We start from the raw sequence: 14548 nt of genomic DNA on the forward strand, positions 1-14548 counted from the left end.
TTGCTGTCTAGTTTCTTAAGTTCTTTATATATTTTGGCGATCGGCTCTCTGTTAGATGTAAGGGTGGAAAAGACGATCTTTTCCCATTCTCTAGGCTGTTATTTTGTCTTATTTACTGTGTCCTTTGCTTTACAGAAAGTTCTTAGTTTCAGGAGGTTCTATTTATTAATTGTTGCTCTCAGTGCCTGGACTACTGGTGTTATATTTAGGAAGTGACCTCTTGTGCCAGTGCATTCTAGGCTACTTCCTACATTCTCCTCTATCAGGTTCAGTGAAGCTGGATTTATGTTAAGGTCTTTGATACATGTGGATTTTAATTTTTTGCATGGGGATAGATATGGTTCTATTTGTAATCTTCTACATGTTGACATCCAGTTATGCCAGCACCATTTGTTGAAGATATTTTCTTTTTTTCATTGTATAGTTTTGGCTTCTTTGTCAAAAATCAGGTGTTCATAGGTATGTGGATTAATGTTAGGCTCTTCAATTTAATTCCATTGGTCCATATGTTGATTTTTATGCCAATAGCAAGATTTTTCCATAACTTACACCTGTCAGAATGGATAAGATAAAGAAGACTGGTGATAACATGTTGGAGAGGATGCAGAACAAGGGGAACACTCCTCTACTGTTGGTGGGAGTGCAAACTTGTACAGCCACTCTGGAAATCAGTATGGCGACTTCTGAGAAAATTGGGAATCAATCTTCCTCAAGACCCCATGCTACCACTCTTGGGCACATACCTAAGGGATGTTCAATCATGGACAGTTGCTCAGCTATGTTCATAGCAGCATTATTCATAATAGAATGTGGAAGCAACCTAGATGCCCCTCGACCAAAGAATGAAAAAAGAAAATGTAGTACATATACACAAAGCAGTACTACTCAGCAGAAAGAAAACAAAAAAACAAAACAAAAAACAATGACATCATGAAATTTTCAGGCAAATGAGTGGAACTAGAAAATATCATCCTGAGTGAGATAACCCAGACTCAGAAAGACAAACATGGTATGTACTCACTCATTAGTGGATGCTAGATGTAAAGCAAAGGATAATCAGACTACAACTCACAGCTCCAGAGAAGCTAGGAAACAAGGATGGGGATGGGGGGAGGGGCAATAGAGGGAAGGGGTTGTGGGATGAGAGCATGAGGGAAGGAGATGGTCAAGCTGGGGGAAGGATGGAGTGGGAGAGCAATGAAAGAGATATCTTGATAGAAGAAGACATTATAGGGTAAGGGAAGAAACCTGGTGCTAGGGAAATTCCCAGAAATCCACAAGGATGACTGCAGATTAGATTACTAGCAATAGTGGTGAGGGTGCCTGAACTGGCCTACCTCAGTAATCGAATTGGTGAACACCCTAACTGTCATCATAGAACCTCCATCCAGTAACTTATGGAAGCAGATGCAGAGATCCGCAACCAAGCACTATGCTGAGCTCCAGGAGCCTAGTAAAAGAGAGGGAAGAGGGATTATATGAGCAAGGGGGCACAAGATGGGTAAATCTACAGAGACAACTGAACCAAGTTCATAGGAACCCAAGAACTTTAGACTAACAGCTGTGGAACCTGCATGGGACCAGACTATATCTTCTTTATACAGGAGACAGTTGTGTAGCTGGGTCTATTTGAGAGGCCGGTGGCAGTGTGATCAGGATGTATCCCTGGTGCATGGTCTGGCTTTCTGGATCCCATTACCTATGGTTGAACACCTTGCTCACCTTTGAGGCAAGGGGACAGGCTTGGTCCTACATCAATTGAATGTACCAGGCTTTGCTGTCTGCCCCACCACCCCCGCCATGGGAGAACTTGTTCTTTTAGAGGAGGGGAGGAGGGGTGTGGGGGAGAGGTAGGCTGGAGTAAGGGGAGCAAGAGGAGGGATCTATGGTTGGCATGTAACATGAATAAAAAAGGTTTTTAAATTAAAAAATCTTCAGAGAAGAACGTAAATGTTCTTATCACAGAATAGGGAACTATATGAGGTGAGGACACATGGCATCCTTGATGATAGAAATAAAAATTTTAATGAATACATTCATGTTGAAATTTCATTTCTTAGCTGGGTGGTGGTGGCACATGCCTTTAATCCTAACACTGGGGAGGCAGAGCCAGGTGGATCTCTGTGAGTTCAAGGCCAGGCTAGTCTACAAAGCGAGTTCCAGGAAATGCACAAAGCTATACAGAGAAACCCTGTCTCGAAAAATAAACAAATATATATATATCTTAAGTATAGAGTATATTTGTTTGTCAAATATATTTCAGTGTAGTTGGAAGAATAATAGTGCTCAACTTGTCATGAATGCTTATTGCTTAATCTTTGGCTGCTGCATTTATATTCAAAATTACAGGGATAGGGCTGGAAAAATTATCTTCAACATAAATAAGGAAATTGTTAAGTATTAAAATGAGGGATATTTAGGTTTTATTATTTTTGTTTGTTTGTTTTTTTCGAGGGAGGGATTCTCTGTATAATTTTGGTGCCTGTCATGGATCTTGCTCCGTAGACCAGGCTGGCCTTGAAGTCACAGAGATCCACCAGGCTCTGCCTCCTGAGTGCTGGGATTAAAGGCATGCACCACCACAGCCCAGCAGGTTTTATGATTCTTAATCCACATATTTTCTATGAGAAGTTTGATGTGTCTTTGTAAAAATAATTCTAAGTATTTCTTTATACATGGCTATAAAGGAAAATAAGGAATCTAGTTGTTTAATAAGACATTTTTGAAGAGGATGGAGGGAATAAATGGGGAAAATTATATAATTAAATTTTAATTTCAAAAATAAAATAAATAAAAAAAGATACTGTGGAGAAAGCCTTCATGAACTGACTCAGCATGTAAACATAACTGTCAGAAAAGGAAGGGCTGAGTTCAATACCCAGGAAGAACATGGTGGAAGAAGAAAACCACCTTCTGAAAGATGCTTTTTTAAATTTCCACATAGGTATATGCATGCAAGCACATTCATATGTACACACACAGAGGAGAGAGAGAGAGAACAAGTAAATCTAAAATTACAATTAATAATCAAGATGGAGAGCAACAAAGGATAATGTTCAGATACCCTCCTATGGCCTCCAATAAATACCTAAACACAAATACTTAGCATAGCTGTATGCTGTATGAGCTATGCCTTCAAATTGTGGACCAGTGTTCTCATCAGCATTGGCATAAGGATGTGGCTCTTTGAAATTAAAGGCCTGTGACACTGTGACCATTGAGATGTTCTATTGTTCATGGAATTTCTGGATAGGAGGAACATCCTTTTCATTAAAATCTTTTGTGAGATAGAATTATCATTTCAAGCATGACAGTGCAGTGCATAGTGTAAGTCCATCATGTAAATTCAATTAATCTGTGGAGGCTATCACTTCAGCAAGACAACATGCACTATTGACAAACATGTTAGTCATTGAGTTTTACTTCTAAAGTAGCCTTTCTGAGTTATGACAACTATTCATGGCCTTTCCAAAGCTGTAATAGGAACTGGAGATTTCTATTTGTTTTAAGTACTATATTGCAAATTTAATAAAACTAAGTGTTAGGGATTAAATAGCTTATAGTATACTGTATAATTTCATATGTATTTACTGAAAATAATATACACATTCCCCATGTATTTTGAAAAGTCCTTTTTTTTTTGTAAAACACGCCACCAAAACATCACGTAGTTCTTCATACAAGAATACGAACCTGGCAAGAGGCTAGCTTCCACATTGTTACTTGAAAACCCTTAAAATACTTAAATGTCTACAAAAGCAATAAATGGTCACAGGATTATATGGTGATATTTAATTTTTGTACAAGTTAAATATCACTGATAATTAACTGTTAGAAGTTTATTTTGAAGTGACATTTTCCTGGAATATCAGACCTTTATAACATAATTAAAGATTTTCTTATTGTAACGGTGCCCTATTGCTTATATAAAAATTCTTTAAGCTTGTGCTTCTGCCTTATAAATTATTATACATATTTAATAATAGCCAGGCCATGCATTTTTGTTGTATTCTCATGAAGTAGTCCCCCTAGAGATTAGGCAATGATATTGCCTTTTCTTGGATTGTGTTATAAAAGCATGAGGTGAAACGGGAATTAGCAACATGCCTTTAGCAACTAATCTGTGTATTTGGAAAAGAAAATTAACATGCTACTTATTTCTCAATAGGGAGAATAATCATTAACTAGAAAACAATTTTACTAATTTTGTATTGCACTGTGTGTGTGAGTGACTGAGTGAGCATGTGTGTGTGTGTGTGTGTGTGCGCGTGTGTGCTTGTGTAGCCATACATATACCATGGCAGTCATATGGGAGTGAGAGGAAAATGTGTAGGGATTGTATCTCTCTTTCCACCAGGAAGATCAAAGACACTGAACTCATGCCATCAGCCTTGACAGCACTTGTCTTTATCTACTGGACTGTCTTGTAAGCCTCGTCTTTAAAATGTAACAGAACAAGTAGAACTCTACTCTAGTAGACTGTGGCAGGGAGAAGAAATGCTTCTATCTTTTATACAAACATAGTAGTCTATAAAAAGACCTTCTCATTCTCTAGTTAGCCATGCAAATATATTCTTTATTAGCTATTAACTTTGAATTAGTGGCAAAGCTTAAGATAAAAAAAAATCACAGAATTAGGCTGTTATTATGTCACAACAAAGGAAATGTAAGAAGGTAAGAGAAAAGAGATGACACCCAAGCAAAGGGGTGTCTCAGTTATGATTTGTCAGCAAACTAGGTTTGTAAGAAGAGAACAGAATGGGCAAGATTACTCAGTGACGTGGGTGCTTGCAATAAGCCCAAGGACCTAAGTGCATCTCTGGAACACACATGTATGAAAAACAGACAGACTCTTGGTAAACATTCCCCTTCATTTAAAAATTCTTAAATACAGGTATATTTTAAAATTAATCTCAGTTCATCTTACATTTGGTGAGTGTCATGCCACAATGAATTATATTGTCATATAGTGCCAGGTTATTACAGTGCAATTATTAAAATTAAAATAACTTTCAACTAAGGAGAATCTGACTTTACTACATACTTGAACTTCATAGTACTAAAGTAGAAAACAAAATTAAAAAATGATATTCTATGGTTTGTGTGATTTGGACAAAGTGAATATTTTCATTAAAATTAATTAAATTATGTGTAAATATCAGTAGAACTGCTTTATAAGTAATAAGTATAGATATACAGATCAAAATTAGTGTTAGTGTCTCACAAAAATAAATTACATCTTTAATTGATTTAGCAGAAAAGTATAAAAATATAGAAGATTATGGCATGCTTACGTTGCTGTGGATATCACTATGTATAAATAAAATGCTGATTGGCCAGTAGTCAGGCAGGAAGTATAGGTGGAACAAGCAGAGAAGAGAATTCTGTAATGTGGAAGGCTAAGTCAGAGAGACACTGCCAGCCGCAGCCATGTAAAGCAAGATGTGAGATACCGGTAAGCCATGAGCCACATAGCAACTTATAGACTAATAGAAATGGGTGTTAATTTAAGATAACAAGAAGCCTACAGTTTGTAAGGCTATATAGTTTGTAAACAATGTAAGTCTCTGTGTGTTTACTCAGTTGGGTCTGAGTGGCTGTGGAACTGGCAGGTGAGAGAGAGAGTACTCCTGACCGTGGGCCAGGCAGGACTGGAGAAAACTCCAGCTACATTATGTAGATTATTCAGAAAAAATAAAACTGGTCTTTATCTAATAGTAAGCTATCATGATCTCAGAGTATATTACAAAATCTTATAAAGAAAAAAGTATAATATATGGGTCAGTTTTAAATGCAATGAAATACAAAACTAAGTGTGAAGCCATATAGTAGTTCAATTTTCCAATGAAGTTGGTTCAATTAAAATGTGGACTAGAATATTGAAAGCATACATTCATGATTTTTAAATAGAAGAGTCACTGATAAGCTAGGAGATAAAATCATGTATACAGAATGCTCACTTACTATGAGAGAATCCCACATTGAGGAGAAATGAAACGATGAATATGGTAAAAATAGGACAATTGCAGTCATGATATTCATTAAAATGATACATCAAAAATCAACATTAATGTGAGTATCTAAAACAGAAGTAAAGATAGGATGTATCAGAGTGGAACATAAAAGAGAACGGGCATAAGGAGTCTATAGTAACATTGCTTGAAGTATAAAATACAGACTTAAAGGTCTTTTTCTTCAATAGTTTGGAGCTGTAGCACCTGAACCTCTGAGTCCAAAATACAGTTTCTACTCAGGTGACAAGGTAATCAGAAACCTAAAACCAACATAATTTTTGCTTCTTTGTCTCATTGCTCCTGGATTATTTTTGGTTTCTCTTGAACTTGGGTATATACATTTTCCTAGGTCATATATTTTGTTGGCAACTGTCTTTAGTATTTTCAAAATTTTGGAAATATCTCCTGTCTACAAATCACTTTGCTCCTTTTACTTTACCAAGTCCTTTATATTTCAGTCATTCTACATTTTAGTCTCATCTATAATTTTGGGAGAATTGTTACATCAAAACCAGTTCCTTACTGCATCTTTGCATATGACCACAGTTATAGACAACATTTTTGTTGTTTTATTCATCTCATATATTTTGACATATATGCTTTTAAAAACAATTTTATTTCAGATTATAACCATATTTTTATAGCATTGGGAATTAAACAGGACTTCTTATATGTTTAGGCAAGCAGTCTATCCTGAATTACATTTTGTGATGACTAACCTTTTTTTTTGAGCTGAGGATTGAACCCAGGGCCTTGTGCTTGCTAGGCGAGCTCTCTACCACTGAGCTAAATCCCGGGACTAACCATTTTTAAATCAAGGAAGAAGACAAGAGGGAGGGCTCTCAAGTCAAACAAGCTAACTCTAACTGCCACAATAAATGAACTTTCCCAAATGGTACTTCTCTGGGGATGACACTGACCTATGGATTGTTCCACTTTTTTCTTCTCTCGGAGACAAAGAAACAAGATGTTATAATCTCAAGGCTCTGGGAACTACACATAAATCATTCTCCCTTAGCCAACTTAGATCTAATACACAGACTTACAATGTGTAGTGGTTTTTAATGCATTATGTTAGACATTTCATGACAAATAGCTAAGACAAACAAGCCTTTACATGAGCAAGGATATGCCGTGGCTCACAGCTGCCAGGAGGCTGCAGTCCATGGTTTCATGGTCCCATTACTTTGGGCCTGCAGTAAAGGAGAATTAGTAGGGCAGGGAGCACATGGTTGAATAGAACTGTTTAATTCATGGGTTCCAGGAAGCAGAGAAAAATTGGAAACACTGAAGAAGGATACCAAGCAATCTATCCTTGAGTATATGTCTCTGGTGACCTAAGTCCTGAACTGTAAAAGACATCAGGACCTCAGATACTTTCTTCCACCTCTCATTAATTGCTCTAACTTATGACAGTATTAGTGGACTGGTCTAGTGATTGTGTCTGAGCCTTCACCATTCAAATGCCTCTCTATGACCAGATCCATCTGCTCAGGGCCAAGCTTTCAATACAAGACCTTTTCAGAAACATTTCATACCCAACCTATAGCCTATGTTAATACCTAAAAATGACTTCCAGAGCTTTTGGGTCTGTGATACCCACATATATCATTTACTATACAATCATAAGGAACTGTGTTCAAACCCCAGAACATCCATACAAAGCTAGATACAGTTGTACTCACCTATAATGCCCTTGCTCCTCAGGCCAAATAGGAGGCAGAGACAAGAAAGGCTCATAATCTCCCTTGCTAAGTAGCTGGGAACAAACAGAAATGAGCAAGGGACTCTGCTTCAGAGTGAAAGATGACAGGTGACATTGGTTCACCTCTGACCTCCACAGGTGTGTCATGTCAGGTTTGTGCCCACAGTCACACACAAACAATCATATACATACATATTTGTCTCATCACACATGCATCAAGATAAACTTAAAATTACCTTGAGTGGCAGTGGTGCATGCTTTTTAAATCCAATACTTGGGAGGCAGAGGCAAGCATATTTCTGAGTTTGAGGCTAGCCTGGTCTACAGAGTGAGTTCCAGGACAGTAAGGGCTTCACAGAGAAAGCTTGCCTCATAAAAAGTGGGGACAGAGGGAGACACCTGGAGAGATGGGTCAGCCATTAACAGTACTTGCTGTCCTTTCAGGGATCCAGGTTCTGTTTCCAGCATTCACATGTTAGCTCAGGACCACCAGTTCTGGGTTCAGGGCATCTGGCACCTTTTTTTTTTATCCTTTGTGGGTATATATATGCAGTACACTTACATACATGCAGGCAAATCACTCATTCATGGAAAATAAAAATATGTATTTGAAAAGAAAATAAGAAGTCACTCCTCTTTTGAAATGGGGCATATCTAGTCTATCTTTCCTGTATTGGTTTCCAGTGTTCCTTCAGTTTCTCTTGAACACACACTTTGAAGGACTGTTACCATGTATGGTGCTTATTAAGGATAATTGACTGGATGATTTGTACTCTCCCTCTGTAGTTGAGAGCCAAACCACTGAAAAGAAGGATCAAAATAAAGCTTCCAGCTTGTTACAGTGTGCGTTGAAGGACAAAGTTATGATAATTAGTTACGTGTATGTCCTGAGAGTTCTGGATTAGTTGCCAGAATACAGAAGTTTCGTTTTTATATTCCAACTGTCACTGTTATCACTTCCAGCTATTTGCATGTCTCTGGCATTGCACTCAGATGCAGGGCCCATCACTTCCCTATTGGTTTACATTCAACACTCAGCTCTCACATGGCACCTCTCTCTAAAGCATTTCATAAATGTCAGTTAATTGTACCCCCTCAGGAATCATTCAACATTTTCATCTGTATAATGTGTATTACAAAACTAATATGCAATGTGGTTAAAAGCCTCAATAATGACCTCACAGGAGTTGGTATCAGAGGACAAACCAAAAATCCCTCCAGGTTTCATTTTTCAGCAACAATATTTGAAAACTAATGTCTGTTGCATGATCAAAAAAAGCATCATGTGTTTTTCAGCATAGAGTCTTTGGACATTGGCCATGAAGCATCTTATTGATTGATACCTTAGCATCTTTGTTGCCACTAGGGGGAAAACAGACTAGATAATCAAGCAGTTCATTTGAAAGGAAATTTTCACATGTAACAGCTCACTGCTCCAAGGCCAGCCATCATGCTGATATCTTACAGCTCCAACACCTTTGTCCCAAGTATTGCATTTTATTGATTTTCAAGACCAATTGTTATTCACATACATGACTTGAAGGCCTGCACCTGGATAGAACTATAACCTTCTTGGTAACCTATATATCAGAGTATGATCTTAGGTCATCAGACAAACTACTTCTGTCTGTTACAAGCATTTATCTAGTATCTCCAGGGAAAACAAAAAGAACCACAGATATTCTAAGTCAGGGCTCTGAGGCATTCTTTTGAAACAAAGCAAACACAATAAAAATGAATTTAGGGGGCTCTTAGAATGATCTTCACCTACAAGTTGTAGGTAGTGTATCACATTTCTTTATTCTTCATGCCCTGTCACTATGACTGAAAAATTGCTGGGTTGGGGATTTAGCTCAGTGGTAGAGTGCTTGCCTAGCAAGCAAGCGCAAGGCCCTGGGTTGGATCCTCAGCTCAGAAAAAAAAAAAAGAAAGAAAAAAAAAAAGAAAAATTGCCTTAGCAACCTTTATTTGTGTATTTTAGCAAAGAATTTTAAAAGAAGCTAGCTGTATTTTCTTGGGCCTGTAGAAACTTTTTCAAAGGCTTGTTTTCTTTTCTTTCTTTCTTTCTTTTTTTTTTTTTTTTGGAGGCCCGTTATCAATTCACACATTTCTGTAGCTCAGTATAACACCATTGCTAATAAATTGAAAATAAATACTTATTAACACTCAGAGCAGTAATTGCTGTGAATTCTGCATGGATAGTGGTTCCAATCCACCAACATATGAAGGTCAGCTAATATAATAAAGGGGAAGAGAATAGAAAATTAAAATATGAACACACTGAGAATAACACATTAAGGACTCAACACAGAATGAGATGTTACAAATAGATTCACAATCAAAGAGTGAAGGATACTATAATGGATGCACTCTGGGACAGAATGATGCAAGGATGCTTCCAAAGGCTGAAAGGCTTTTAGAATGGTAAGACCTGTTTCAACCAGAGGTCCATATGTTATAAGAACTTGATATGCAATTTGTACCTTTAGGAGATATTATGAACCTCAGTAATTGAAGAGTCATTGGAGGCCCCTAGGAGACACAGAACATTCTCTCTCTCTGGGTATCGTAGCATCTTAATTCTTCTCTTTCTTCTTTTGCTTTCTGGTTTATAAGGTAGGCTGTTTGCCCTCCTTTGAGCTCTTTTTAGCATATTCTCAATTGTCAGAGGAAGAAAGCAATGAGATAATTTAATCAGGGGGCTGAAACACCCACCTCCAAACTGTGAACTGAAAGAAATATTTTCTTTTTATAAATTAATTGATTTGAGTATTTCATTTACATATCAGTAAGCTGGGCAACACAAACTCCATCCTTCACAAAATGTGTTAATATCTGCACATGAACCAGTGCCTCCAGTAATACCTTACATATTTCCTGTAACTGAGTTTATCAACACTTTAAAACTATGACTAAGTTTTATAGGGAGGAAATGTTTACATTGCAAATGCTTGTATACATTTGAAAATCAAACATTGTTAAAATGACACATTGTTTTCCCTTTATTTCCCTTCTTGTACATTACATTACTTAGCACTAGGTACACAACTGGACAGGTCAATGATTCTTTAAACTTTTCTGTTCCTTCCTCTACACTGATTGTAGGTTTCATGTCAAGTGACCTAGTACATTCTAAGAAGGGGGGATTAGCTCCCCCCTAATCAAAACCTTTAAATAGTGAAGATCAAATATACTGCAGTAACAAAAATGAACTGGGTAATTTTTCCCACATAACTTTCAAAAAGTACAGAGCAAAATATAATTTTTAATTTTGTCCTCCACTCTGAAATAATGAAATGACAATTTTCTGTTGTTTTAAGCTTCCTGGTCTATGTTTCTTTGATATGGCAGCCTAGGAAACCAATGCACAATGCACCTATAAATATTTCCTATTTATGTAGAAAATCCTATTATGAAGGCATTTAGAATAAAATATACAAACCTATGAATCTAGCAGAATATAAAGTCAACATGAAAAAATGAATTATATCACTAGATGGTTATAATAAAGAATTAAAAATATGCAACTAAAAACACTATTTATAATTTTGTGACTACTAAACATTTAAGGATAGATTGCTAGTCTAGATGTGATCCCTACATGGACAATGAAATAATGTGTAGTAATTAAATGGAAAATTATTGTACTACATCACAGACTGGAAGGTTCAATAGTTAAAGAAACCCTGAGATTCCTTTCAGAATGCTAGCAGACTCTTCATTTCTTTCATTTTTAGAAATCAGCAGCCTGATTTTTAATGAATATTGGAATTTAAATGGATAGTAACAGAAAATCTTTCAAAATGACAGAGATAGTTTTTCCTAACCAATGTAAAAGTTTCCCATAGAGTGAATTCCTATATAATGAATACTAGAATGCTACAGTATGAATAATAAGAATATATATTAACTGCTCAATAGAATACAAGATCCAGAAATAGGCTTAACAAGATACATGATTTTCAACAAAATCATAATAGTTGACTTTTCATATCTATGAAAAACACTGAGAAAAACAACTAATGGAAGAAATAATTATTTTAAGCTTGTGATTTCACACTTTGTAGTTTTTATCCTTGATTTTTTTCTCCCTCCCTCCTTCCCTCCCCCTTTCTCCTCCCTCCCTTCCTTCCTTCCTTCCTTCCTTCTTTCTATTTTCCTTCCTTCCTTCTTCCTTCCTTCCTTCCTTCCTTCTCTCTCTCTCTCTCTCTCTCTTTCTCTTTCTTTCTTTCTTTCTTTCTTTCTTTCTTTCTTTCTTTCTTTCTTTCTCTCTCTCTCTCTCAGAGTCAGGTCTCACTATGTTCCCCAGGCTGCCTTTAACTCACTCCGTAGTCTACCAGGCTGGCTTCAGACTCAGCATCTTTCTGCCTCTCCCTCCCAATTGCTCTGATTGCAGGCATTTACCACTTCGGCCAGGTTGAATATCACAGGCATGTATAAGAAAAAAAAACCACAATAGACAAGAACCAGAGTAAAAGGGATGGGCCCAAAGATCAACCAGATCACATGAATTTGCCTCTAGTGTCTTGCTAGGCATCAATTCCCAAATATTCTATCATCTATACCAAACTATAAATGCATTATGTCAGAGCTCTTCTGATATAAATGTATCTCAGTAACTGGATCTACTAGCTTGCTATCAAAACATTAAAACATTAGCTTTTGGGGCAGACATTTCATATTCAAACCATGACTAAACCCTAGGCAATTATTTAAGAAAATATCAGTATTTTAATAAGTGGTATTGTAAAAAGTAGATATTCACAGCAGATGAAATTAAATAAACCTGTACTTTACCCAAACATGTACTTATATTAAGGTATATTAGATATATGCATACATATAACTAGAATTCTAAAACAAACAGGAAAATATCAAAGCTACTTTGCCACCAGATTGTGTGAGAAATTTTTTGATAAGACACAAAAGACCAGACTTCTAAAAGAAAAAACATGACTTTGACATTATCAACTTTATATCTTCAAAAGGAATTTCTAAGGCAGATGCAAGCCATAAACAGAGAAACTTATAATAAAATGGAAAGTTATGTGCCAATTATATTTCTAACCACTAACATTGTCAAGAAGTTTGAACAGTACTTCTCACAAGACAATAGATGCAGGAGAATTTCAAAAGGAAGAGGTTTAACACCATCTTTCATTAGAGAACTATAAATGCAAACGCATCATGAGGTACTGCATATACTTCATAGAAAGACAGAAATGAAAATGCTTAAAATACACAATTTTGAGGAGTGTCAAAAACCCTAACACTTCCTGAGTCTTAGTGCAGATACAAACTCTTACAATCTTTTTGAAAGACAATTATGATTCCTTAATGTTAACATTTACATATAAGAAAGCAGTGGTCTTGCAGTAAGGGAAATGTGCCTTAAATTCACACAAAGACTCATAGACGAATGGGAAATGGTACTTGTAACAGTTGCAAAATGAGGGTTTTCAGATGTTCATCCACTACTAGAATTTTAAAAGTGCTACATGCATATGGCCATATCCATAAAAAGGAAAGTATATTTGATTCATAGCATAATGCAGATTCATGTTGTAAATATCAAGTAAATAAGAAAAACAACACAAAATACAAGACATTTGTATTCTAAAGAAATGAACACAGTAGTGAAGGCTTTTAATTTTTGCCATGATCTAAACACAGAGGAAATGGTTACACCTCAGATGGAGAAGAGGGTGTTGTGGGCTATCAATATGTACAATATTGTGACTGTGATTAATACTGTAAGACTGAACAATGTTATGGTATTGTGTTCCCAAATATTGTGCACCCAAATAAACTTATCTGGAGTCAGAAACAGAACAGCCACAATATTAAACATAGAGGATTGGCAGTGGTAGCACACACCTTTAATCCTAGCATTCCAGAGGCAGAAATCCATCAGTTCAAGGAAACAGCCAAGCATGGAGATACTCCTTTAATCCCAGGGAGTGATGGCAGAAAGTAGAAAGGTATATCAGGCATGAAGACCAGAAACTAGAAGCATTTGGCTGGTTAAGCTTTCAGGCTTCTAGCAGCAGTTCAGCTGAGACGCATTCTGGATGAGGACACAGAAGCTTCCAGCCTGAGGAAACAGGATCAGCTGAGGAACTGGCAAGGTGAGTTAGATGCGGCTTGTCTGCTTCTCTGATCTTCCAGCATTCACCCCAATAACTGGCCTCAGGTTTGATTTTATTAATAAGACTCTTTAAGATTTGTGCTACAGTACAACTGTCAAAATTCACTTAAAATAAACAACAACAACAACAACAACACACACTTCATAAGTACATACATTGGTTTCCAATATGCCTGATAAGGTCAAGTATCTGAACAGTAATCTTCAGCTGCTGGAGTTGTTTTGAGAGATTGTGGAGGCTTCAGTGGGTGGAGCCTCACTGATAACAATGAATCAAAGAGAGAGACTTGAGTTTTTATATTCTAAGTCTACTTGGTATTGACTTGGTATTGACTCTTCACTTCTTTTTCTACCAAGATATGAGGTGAGGTAACCTAGCTTCACTCCTATCATCAAGTAGTCTCCTATTGCCAAACCTTCCTGACAAGATATACTATACCTTCTCAAAATTTAGGCTGAATATACCTTTCTTCCCATAAATCACTTCTTGCCAGGCATTCTGTTACAGCAACATAAGTTGCTAACACAATACTTCAATAAAGTTGACCAAAATAACTAAAACTCAAACTGCATTATTTACATCCTCATTTAAAAGAAATATGCAGTTTCTAATACTTGTATTAATATTTAGCATTTGATATTTATTATGTATTTAATTTTATTATTTTATATGTGTGAATG

This window comes from Onychomys torridus, chromosome 5 (genome assembly GCF_903995425.1).
Source record: "Onychomys torridus chromosome 5, mOncTor1.1, whole genome shotgun sequence".
Classification (NCBI taxonomy): Eukaryota; Metazoa; Chordata; class Mammalia; order Rodentia; family Cricetidae; genus Onychomys; species Onychomys torridus.